Below are 10,206 nucleotides of genomic sequence, written 5' to 3' on the forward strand. Positions count from 1 at the left end.
AAGAGCTTGCTTGCAGACTGACTGTATTGTTTGCTCGGCTCCTCTCTCACCAAGATTAGAGAGGAGGGAGTGCGCTCTAGCGGCTGCTAGTTCCGCTGCTGCTACTGTAGCACAGATTGGTAGTGATTGTGATGGTCGTCGTCGTCGTTATGCGCTTCAAGAGCTACGCGTCCGATACGGGCTCCAAGAGGATCGTCGTCTACTAGCGACGACCGCGAGAGGACACTCCATGAAAGGAGTGTGGGACAGGAGTGCCGCTATTACAACTGCCGTCAGTATAGACTTGATTAGTAGGGAAACGACCGGCAAAATAGCCAGGCGATCGGGCGAGAGCAAACCTTCCTTTTCATAAAGGTAGTTGGTAGCTGGGCAGGCGGCACAGGCCGACTGACTGCTGCTCGGGCTCTCAGCCTACGGCAGCCGAACTGGATGTACGGTTTTCGGACCGGCGGACACGGGGTTTCAGCTCGTATGGCCTGAGCACACACTGAAGCTGGCGGCGGCAACAGATGTCATAGTCGCTAAGTAAAGAAGCTAAAATTCAAGGCAACGCTGTCGGAACCAAGTCGCTGTTGCTCGAATACTTCTCCTATAGTACCTCGATAGGCAGACAGGCGAGCCAGCACGGGGGTAGCAAGCAGAAATGGAAATAGCGACGAGTTGAAACTGAGGCGAGTGTGAGGGAGTGCGAGTGAGTGAATCTGTCAGCATGAAGTAAGCAGAGTGGCTGTGTCCTTTTTGGAATAGAAGAATGGAAAAAGGAAAAATAGACAAAAAACAGGCAAAGGAACATTGGCACTTTTTTGTAATTCCTCGCACTGCTACTGCTGCTGCTCGCCTTACGTCGGTTCCGTCTGATCATCACCTAGTTCACCATTCCTGGATCTCTTAATGCAATAGTGGCAAATACAAATTGAGGACGGTACGACTGCAATCACTTCATTTCCCAACCGGTATATTCGTAATTCGGCAACGCCTTACACGTCGCTTCTAGCGCCTTTCATTGCACAGTGTTTCCAAAGTGTCAAATAACTACAATTGTGTATACATAAGGAGCCGGTATCCGGCTTTATAATAAATCTACTGAGTTGTACAGAACTATAAATACCGCCGGACTTTCGTCTGCCAACGTCATTACCATCCTGTTTCATCGTAATTATCAGTGATAGCTGATACAGTGCGGCATGTAAGTTATCTTTTCTCCTCAGATCCATCTCCAGATAGTATTTGCTGGTTGAAATATACTTCAATAATGAAAAAATGAAAATGCGCGACTAAGCAAATCGGGGTGACGACCAAATAGACAATTCTAGATATTATTATCATTATTTTCCTATGGATTTCATCTTTTCTGGATGGAGGAGGACAACGTGTCCCTCGATAATTCTTGTGTGAAGACTGTGCCTCGCTTAACGGATCCACTGTGACGGAAGCTCGGGTAATAAAACCCGGTTTAAGGAAGGCCAGTCAATATGAGGAGGGCCAACTCTTAGTTAGTCTATTTGTGTGCCTCGCAGAAGCTTTCGATCCCGGCCATAGGCACGCGTATACACGCAGTACACGGCTTTACGCTCGCCATCATCGGTGCTTCTGTATCAGCTCTGCATCCTCCTTAATGACCAGTGGGCGGACCGCACATTCTCTGAGTACTATAGATGAATTTCCTATTTGCCCTAGAAATGCTTGATAAGTGATTGCAATTACAACGGTAAGGAATACATATGGCCTTAATGTTTGAACTTGTTAGTTAACCAAAATGTATTTCGAACGGCTAACGAGAACTATCTTTGGCGCTAACTAAACAGACTTCCTCAACAGACTCATAGAACCCCCACGATTCGGGCTGTCGACAACAAATAAATTAGACGCTTGAAAATATGCAAATATGAAGTGTACATAGAGAGATAAGCACATTAGCCTTATAAGACTTCATTCTCGTATACCCATATTATTGTACAGTTATGCAGGCCGTGCAAGGAACAGTCGAACTTAATAAAGGTATAAATTGTAGCGGTTATCTATGGATGGTTTGGCTGAATGATGAATAATTAACAACATTAAGAAGTATTTCCTGTTAATGTGACAGCTTTGGCATAGTCAGTATCTCCTTGTTAGATATACACTCACTAATATCAAAGACAACAGTTAATGTCTATCAGATTTGTTTATGTTTTTTTTAAAATCGTAATAGCCAAGATCACTACCAGTATACAGACAAGCGGTCTTCAGTATCTTCTTACGAGTTGTCCAGAGCGAAGGATTTTTACGTCGCCATTCTACCAAGCTCAAGTAAATCAAATAGTGTGGAACAGTTACATACATTTTTAACCAACTCTGTGTACGGTACGAGTATATTGGCGAGTGTCCGAAACATCTAGTTTATTTTTTCGCTTCATTGTTGGTACTATAACTCTTAGAAATCAATGCATTATTGCTATTCTGGATGAGAGTGGCACAAGCGAAATGCACATTACGAGTGCCTGACGCGACACTTTAAAACTTTAAAGCGAAGAAGGTAAATATTAAGTTTTTCAAAGTAAAATTGACGTGAACCAATCGCCCTTGTGGTGAATGATAAGTCGAACTAGTGGAACTTAACATCTCCTTCGCTGATTAAGCTACTGCTGAGTTACTCTGTCAGAGGTTTACAATGAAAATTTGTGGAGCAACTTTTTCAAAATATTACGTACCCCAACTGCAGTAGTCCTATTCAGATGTCGTATACTCTCCACCTACTCCTCTAGAAGCATCAACTAAGTATAAGTTCATTAAGTACAACTTAGTAATATATCGAGCGTGGGCAAAAACGTCAATTTAGCTTCGATCGGAAGTGCTTGTCCGTCGTTTGTACAAGTATAAGAGTGAAATAGGAGAACTCCACGTGGCGGATCTGACCCATCCATAAAGGGTCAGTTTTTTTTTGGTGTTAGCGCTTCAGACCATTACTTTTATTCTTGTGGATGCTTATCCTAGCGATTTTCGTATAAAACTATATAACATGCGGATTCACATACAAATCTTACTAAGTAGTCATGCTAACCTAACTGCTAAGTCTGCCAGTTATAGACCAAAATCAACCGGGCTTGCTACTTCTCAAACTAACACTGGGCCGGGCTATGCCATTAACTTCTACAGACTAATCTGTGGCCTCGAAAAATAAGTTGAGAATGAATTCCCTTAATAATTGTATCGCGACTTTTAAATCCGATGGTTCATCTTGAAGGGGGGGTTAGCGGAATAGAAAGATGAATAGTGCTGCTTATTGGTAGCATTCTGAAAGACAGATGTGTTTGGCAAGGAAAAATTACTGAGAAACAACTGAGAACAGTTTTTACGTTAAAAGACTCGGTTGCGGTCCGCCCAAGAAGACTGATTTTGGAATACAATCAGCTGATATTGAATTGTTCTTAAGCATACAGTTGTGATATCATCGGTCATCCATTTTCAATCTCTGTAGCCGTATAGACAAGTGAACGCCACTTGAACTAAGTGGCAGGACTGTTTATGCGGGATACACATTTCTATTTACTTTATTTATTTCTTTACCATTTTTTGGGTGCTCTACGTGTAGTAGAAAACGGGCATAACATGGCTTGACTCGGTTGATAGAAGGCTGACTAAGTTTTGAAGTTGCTAGAAGATTTGCGGTAAAGCTTTTAGTCTAGCGATTTATAGAGGTCATAAATTATTACTTAGAATCACTAATTGATTGCATGGCCGTGTTGAGGGAAAAGCTTGTTTACTTATAGTTGTTCTTGCAATGAAGCTCATGCAATGGGCAGCCAGTTCAACAATGAAATGATTTAAAGCATTTGAACTAGGGACTTATCAGAGATTTGAATAATCCGCGATGCCAACTTACATCTACATGAGCGTCCATGATGTTGTGGCAACAATAGACAGACCTTTAATAATATTGGCCCTGCTTTTACAAAAAGAAAAAAAAGATTACATTTAAAAAAATTGCGTTTATTTGTACGTAGCCTGGACTGCGTCTGCTTGGAAGTTGACAAGTTTAGTTAAAAACGTTAAGCTTAGGTCGTTTCTACATACATATATAGATATCACGCCAAGTTAACCCATCTTATTTTGTACGTCCCTTAGGGCTATTTGTAGATACTAGCTTACGTAATATGGACTAAAATCTAATTTCATTCGATTTCCTTTGATATTTCGTTTAAGCTTATCTAAAACATTGCTTCAGAAACTCTAGAAAAAAACTCGGCTAATAGAGCTACGATTGCGAGTTTCATAATGTAATAAAATTGTAACGTACATTGGCTCCAACCACGCACGTTTTTAATATGAAATCCTTTTAGCCTCGTTGAAGAATCTGCACGTTCCTTTGCAAGGGCTAAGACTACTTCGTACCGGTCACCCGAAATTCCTTGTAAGACGTGGGGCATAATTAAGCCTGATTAGAAAACTAAGTTATGTTTACGCTAGTAAAACATTATACTGCTAAACTTCAACTAAAAGTTGAACTTAACATAATTATAAGTCTGCGTGGTTTCCTTCCATGGCCCCCACAGCATACAAAAAACAGTGTTTATTCAATATGTAGTAGTTAAAGATCCGACTAGCTATTACTGGCGTGAAAGCATGTCGCAAATAATTATAGGCTGAACTACTGACTAAACGAATATACAATTGACGGCCACATACTGGTACATCAGCTCTCGCCACACGGGCAAAGACAAAACGGAATAAAGATAGGGCAAACTTTTCCATAGGCGTGCCGAGCCTGGCATTGCTTACAACAGAATACAACCGGGCATAACGAAAAATTGAGATTAAAGTTTTGCATCTAAAGAAATAACAGCGCTTAAATCGAATTTTCAAATTGAAAGCTAGAAAAAAATCGTACGCTAGGGGCAATCGGTAACTATCGGAATGAGAGTTAAAAAACTCATAGCAATCGTATAATTTAACGCTTTCTACCTAAATAGATGTAGTTAATATATTTTCATAAAAGCCACAAACTTAAGGGCTAAACTTGTAGGAGGCCAAGGACTGTTTTTTCTTTAAATATGGATCGTAAAACAATAGCACAGTCGGAAATTTTACCATTGGACGTACCATAGAACGGCGAAAGTCTTCAGTAAGGATTCAGTTCCATCTAACCCTTCAGTGAATTGACCAAATATACATGCATAGCACTACAACGCCTTTATCTTGTCGATGCTAAAGCTCTTGTAAAATTGCTCGACCTAAACGATATTAGCCCAAAATGAGATAGTACTCGGATGTTGACCAAGTCTAATGACCCTGTAAAAGAGCTTGGTGAGATCGAGATTTTCAAAAAAAGGTTGATGTCTTTATAGTTAGAGTTATGCTTCAGTCCCTCCGTTAAGGGCCAGCCGTTGAGGAAGGTAACTATTATTAAGAACAAACTTATTTCTCAACAACAGAGGCTTAGTTAACGGTTATTTGTCAGCTCTATATACTTACACCAGAGCTAATTCGTTATCCCTCGTGCAACCTTTGATCTCCAAACTTCTGCTAGTGGTGCGCTGGAAGGTAATTTCCTATGATTACGTTACAGAGATGATTTATTAATTAATTAATATATGTATACGGACAATTTTTATATCGACAAGCTGGATTTTTATTATCTTTGATAAGTAGGCTTGGTTCAAGAAAACTTGCAGTTGATGCTTTTCATTGCCAGTGATTGCATGGGCCGAGGTGCGGCGATCTCCGATATCCGACACTGTTATGTATAAGAAAAAAGTTGACGTGAATTCAAGACTCTGTCTGTGCCTTCAAGGCCGTGTCGCCAAGCGAAGCCTGAATTAAATTTTGCAACTGTTAAATTTTTGCAGGGCAACAAATGCAAATAGGAATTTGTGGGGAATAAAGTTCGGAAACTCAATTAAATCAAAATTTCAACTTTCAATAATTCAATTTAATGCCAGCTAATAATTTCGCAGATGCATAGGGATGCGCCACGAGAATTATTCCGAATATAATATGAATTAGGTGTTGTTTAGTTTCAGGATAGGCGGCAGGTCATTTACGTACTATAGGCTAGCTATAAGCTATGACTTATATTTTTGTTGATAGTAAACACACCTCAATATAACATACGATAGCTATAGATTACACTGTTGTCGCCTAATAATGTCTGTAACGCGGTTCAAACGAAACTATTCCTTGTGCTAACGTAAATTATTATATAAAGTTATACAGTGTCAGTAGTTCCTTTAAAATGTGAAATTTGCAAACGTATAATTGGTTAGAGCTGCTTTGCGCCTCAAAAGGACATATTTATTCAAAGTGGTATGCATTCTGTTGATGTTTTGACTTAATTGAAGCTACGTTCAAATATACTGTTGTTGATTTATGCCAGATAAAAACCTTAAAATTGAGCTAACTTGCAAAATTTTTAAAGGTCCATTTCGTAAACCTCTCAGTTTGCTATGGAGCCAGTTGATGTCAGCGGATCCTAACGGCGGGTACCCTCACATGTCGTCATAACACAGCCACCGAGCGGTGTACCTAAACGCCGGAAACGGTAACAAATGGTTAAATGCTTAATGATTTCTTTCCACGTTGGTTTCTCCGTATCTCTGATAGTCCAATGCTTGTGTTACGCTCTATATAAGCGTGCATCTGTGCGTCACACTATTCATTGCCATCGGTTTCTCTCTTTTCTACATAAGCGCTCGCGTTCCTCGTTCTGTCGTCGTTTCCTCCTCGGAAGATTGTATTGATTGATTCGAACAGGGGACTCTATCTACCAACAAAGCAATTCGGGAAACCAAACGGCTAGTCAAACCTCGGGTCCTGATAGCTGAGGGCTAATGATGATAATGAAATGGCAGAAGGCCAAGTACACAAGAGATACAGTACCAAATATATACCGGCGCTCGTACGCATACGCAAACGTACAAACGGAATGAGTATTATTCAGCAGCACTTTTTAGGGGACACTGGTCGATTTTATATTAGTTGCTTTAGAGAGAGGGGTAGCGTGAATTGTGGGATGCCGTTGCAATAATAAAAGAATGCTAACAGACAGGGGGATGTAATGAGGTTCCTCTGGAGGCCTAGCAACTGTCAGGGACGCGCGAATATTGAGCATCCTTCACGAATCGTTTTGCCAACTGGCTCGATTCGCGCACATTGACGTTGCGTTGGTGTTGTTCATTCCGATAATTTCATAAAAATGATACGTATTCTGACGTAGTGTGTATCGTCTTTGTTAGATTCTTCATTTTTCCTGACACTTCATTCGCCAATGAAATAGGCTATAGTAGATGAATATACTTGAGAATGGATTAGTAAATTACTAGCGAAACGAACGAGAAATCCGGTATTTGATGATCTTCAAGCATATATTTGGAGTTCAAAACATTACACACCTTCATTGCGTTACTTGCCATGGTGATTCGTATGACCCGTTAACTGGTTTTCTAAGATATGACGGCAATAGCAGTAGTCTCATGGAAATTGTACTTGTTATGTACAACTTAACTTAATCTTTGGTAAACATATTTAATAACTGCCAATTGATCAGTTAAGGTAATTTAGAAAGAGTGTGATTGTTGATTGCATTCATCTTTGCATAGCCATTCAAATCGAAGCGTTCAACTAAAAAACGGAAAACTATGATTACAACTAGAGATTTAAGTGGGACCTTTGGAGTGTGTACTACTAGTAGCGCCAATGCATACGGCATAGTGTGTACGAAGTTTTCTCGAGAATCCGCAGAGGCTAGCATAGCTCATACAGGACTCCAGGACAATGGAGAAAAAGGAAAGACAAATCTTGCCTGCAGGAAACCATATAAGGCTAGGGCCAATCGTCAAGGCGCCCGGACAACTCTGTTGGAACCATTTCCAGACAGTAGAGAATAACAAAAAACGAACAGAAGAAGGCTTTCGGTTCAACCTGCGGACCAAGTAAGATCAGCGCCATCTCGATATTCGTGGGTGGCCTGAAAAAAGGACAACCTGGTGCGCGTGTGTATCTGTTAAACGTTTAGTCGAAAAGAAACAGTAGTTTTAGACATGACTTAAGCGCGAACTTATGCTTGCGTGCGTACATACGTCTTAATACTCCGAAACGGTTTCATTTTTATCTATTATAATAATCTGAACTTTGTTCACATATATGTATATAGAAGTATAGAAAGGAGATGGAGTAAGCATATCATATAAAAACGATCGAACTGGTCATGGTGAATAACAACTATAGTGATAAAAAAAATCGTGTTGTAATGCAAGCGATAATAAATTCAGGTGTAGGTCACACATATACACACAATATCGACTATATACATATTATGACCATTGTCTATTGCGTTTGTTGGAAACATCACGTCAGAGTATTGTCCAGCCTGTTAAATTGGTAAAGTCCGCTTTTAAAATGAATAGGATCTCATATCTCACTCTGTAATACAATTCGTCCTAAGTTTTGAACCCTATTCATTCTAGGAGCTCTGTAAATCTGGAGTCCTATGGAAATCTGCAAACAGTGTACAATGATTAAGGTACAAGGCTTTAATTTCATGTTAATTCTAGTATAAAGGTACACATAGTACGGCTGCACGGCGTGCATGCGTTGGGGCGAACTTTAGCACGGAGTATTTCTGCGTACGTTAATTGTCAAAAGTACTAGTGCTGGCTATTATGCGTAACACATAACCCGTTATGAATGATGAACGTCGCGAAAGGTACAACAGTGCATTTCCTATTTTTCCAAGATAGCAATACGTAATATGGGTTTATGGAAGTCGTTTTGTAGATGCCAATCAATAGCCAAATAATCTGCTGTGTTTTGATGTGATCCATAAAAGATTGGATTGGTGTGGTAGAATCGATAGGATCCGTAATCTTACAGTTTGGAGGTCCTTTATGAAAGTTGACTTCTGTTAATTACTCATGTAATTAAAGCCTTTGCACCCTTGGCCTAGCTTTTGTTTGACCTTCACATAATTGTGTTAGTCTCATTTATTTTCCAATCACAAATTAAAATGTTAGGCATGAGTTTGTAAGATGACTACGCTTCGACGTAAACAAACAGTGGAAACAGGACAAAGTTGCGAGGTAGCCACATTGATTCTGGGTTCGTATAGTACCTTGTCATTTCTGGCGGAGGGGAACAATTTGTTGTCGCGTGCTCGCTTACATCGGGTTTTATATCGATGGATGTTCTCCGATATCTACTCGAGCTTTGCTCAGTAAAGATAGGGCTCTATGGAAGTCTACTCGAGTGGCAGGGGTAATTTGCCACCAATCATTACTAAATGCAGCAGCATCAGTAGCAGTGGCATCCTTAACTTAAATATTTTTCCGCAACGTGACGTCCTTTTCGAATTTATATTATGATACACGTAAGTTGAACAATCTTGTGCTCTGTTTCGGAATGCTTGACAAAGGCATTAAACCGTTTCATTGTTTACTGTTGTTGTTCGTGCGCGTAACTGTGTTGCTCACGGCTTCTTACAAGACGTTGAGAATTTATACCGTTGTTTCGTATCCGCGCCTCCTTCAAAACAAATACACTACCATCTATAGTTATCTGGATGTGTTCACTTACCATTTTCTGCACTCTAAAGCAAAGCATTATAACAGGCATTGTTCATGACAGCTCTTTATGGTTACAGCCTGCTACATGGTACGACATGCACTTTGAAATTTGTTAATTAAAGTTAGTTTTATTAGCTAACTTCCTCTCCAACAACATCATTTTAAAATTTACCAACGACTCGTAGGGACCAAAAAACTATCATTGATAGTCAACTTTCTTACATATAGAACATACTTATGCATAATAAAATATCGACCAATATATACATATATATGTCCTGGTCTTCCCTTATCGTCGCTGTGAGCATAAAAACTTGCTGGTCTCGGCGCAAGTTTTTAACTTGTATAGTTGCGATCTGTTACTGCTGTTCTTTCGTGACTTCTCTATCGTTGAACCTACGTAGTTCCATAAGCGCGTTCATGCACCGTTCCGATGCATAGCTGTCTGTCCTCACCCATCTGGCCGTTTACTTCGCGTAACATTTTTTCCGTTATCTCTTTCCTGCGGTTGCTGATCGCTGGAATCCTCATTACTAAAAAGAAATAGAGATTTAATAACTGCTCGAGCAAATGGTAACTCGTCGACTCGCGTTAGATGGCTAGCTTTCCACTCTTTTTCCATGCTGTAGTGCCTGATCAACTCCGCCCTATTTTTATGTACCGTCTTATA

The 10,206-nt window shown here is 40.1% G+C and overlaps 1 protein-coding gene and 1 long non-coding RNA gene across 3 annotated transcripts in view; one reads left to right on the top strand and one right to left on the bottom strand.

The window, feature by feature from the left end:
* Positions 1 to 45: 45 nt before the first annotated feature.
* Positions 46 to 10,206, top strand: part of LOC111262020 (galactosylceramide sulfotransferase) — a 56,138-nt gene continuing 45,977 nt past the window's right edge. For both annotated transcript variants that reach the window (XM_022835975.2, XM_086968921.1), the window contains exon 1: positions 46 to 1,186. The gene's annotated coding sequence lies outside the window, so the exon portion shown is untranslated. The remainder of the gene's footprint in view (positions 1,187 to 10,206) is intronic.
* Positions 9,638 to 10,206, bottom strand: part of LOC111262023 (uncharacterized) — a 3,344-nt gene continuing 2,775 nt past the window's right edge. Inside the window, exon 2 of the long non-coding RNA XR_002681333.1 lies at positions 9,638 to 10,069. This is a non-coding gene — a long non-coding RNA (uncharacterized LOC111262023). The remainder of the gene's footprint in view (positions 10,070 to 10,206) is intronic.

The sequence above is a fragment of the Varroa jacobsoni genome, unplaced genomic scaffold (assembly GCF_002532875.2).
Source record: "Varroa jacobsoni isolate VJ856 unplaced genomic scaffold, vjacob_1.0 scaffold_621, whole genome shotgun sequence".
NCBI classification, from domain to species: domain Eukaryota; kingdom Metazoa; phylum Arthropoda; class Arachnida; order Mesostigmata; family Varroidae; genus Varroa; species Varroa jacobsoni.